This window comes from Limulus polyphemus, unplaced genomic scaffold, assembly GCF_000517525.1.
Source record: "Limulus polyphemus unplaced genomic scaffold, Limulus_polyphemus-2.1.2 Scaffold341, whole genome shotgun sequence".
NCBI classification, from domain to species: domain Eukaryota; kingdom Metazoa; phylum Arthropoda; class Merostomata; order Xiphosura; family Limulidae; genus Limulus; species Limulus polyphemus.
The window spans coordinates 264,478-265,816 of record NW_013665951.1 but is presented as its reverse complement, the minus strand read 5'-3'; positions in this window follow the sequence as shown (position 1 = coordinate 265,816).

The window sequence follows — 1,339 nt, the reverse complement described above, 5'->3', positions numbered from 1 at the left end:
CGAGCATGTTTAGTGGGACGGGGATTCGAACCCGCGACCCGCAGATTACAGCACGTAAGATTCGATATTTTAAATGAAGTATTAATGTTACACAGTGTTAGGTATATAAACACAATTCCCCTGGCACATGTAACATCACAATTTATACCATTATCGTCACTTTAAGATAAGGAAAATGAAATGCATAACACAGAATTATTCTAAATGACATTTAATAACGCCAGATAATAGAAGAATGTCACGCGCATAACACACAACGAATTTTTAGCCAGCTAATGATTATATAGTCTGACACACGTTTTCTCTCTCTCCCCCAATCATCAGGTGTCAGAAAGCACGGAGATTTCGTAACATAGAATGCTAATATTGGTAACCACCATGTTACATAACTTTACCCCGATCACGTGGCCTATTTTGCCACGCCCTGTTTGTGTACAAGCAGCCATATTACATAACTTTACCCCAATCACGTGGCTAATGATAGCCTATTTTGCCACGCCCTGTTTGTGTACAAGCGGCCATATTACATAACCTTACCCAAATCACGTGGCTGATGATAGCCTATTTTCCTTGCCCTGTTTGTGTACAAGCGGCCATATTACATAACTTTACCCCAATCACGTGGCTAGTGATAGCCTATTTTGCCATGCCCTGTTTGTTTTCAATTATAAACTGAAAAATTTGAGAACGTTTTTGATTAATTGAAAATAAACAAATTTCTGTTTACTGAAGATAACTTGATAACTGTCAGAATTTATAAATCTGATAATAACCAATTGTCAAAATAAATGGCTTTTACTTATATTTCTTAATAATATAAATATATTCTATGTTGTTGTTGGGCTTAGGATTTTTCTTCTGTGACTTGTTAGCGATAAATTCAACGATGAATAAACAGCACGCACTTCACTTGTTTTCAAAATAATATATATATATATATATGCGGAACAAGTTAAACGTATCTCCAACAAATTCTTCAACACTATAGATATTATAGGCATATCATAAACACTATATATATAGTTCTCTTCTTCTTGTCAAAAGTCCATTTAGGCTTATTCAATTACTTTAGAATTTCAGTTGACAAGCCGAACTATCTTCTCTGTGAGTATTACTATGACACTAGTATTTTGTGTGTGATTCACTTACAGTTGTGACGCAAGTTACCGTAATTCGTTTGGTCTTCTTTCTTCAGAAGATCCCCTGTTCCTTTTGTCAAAGTGTACCCAGGCTGATTCAATTACTTTAGAACCAAGCTTTGACGGAATAAATTATTTTTATCTCTGGATAGCGTTAGGCCTATGTCAATTGTTAGGCCTATCACTTCTACGGTAGCTAA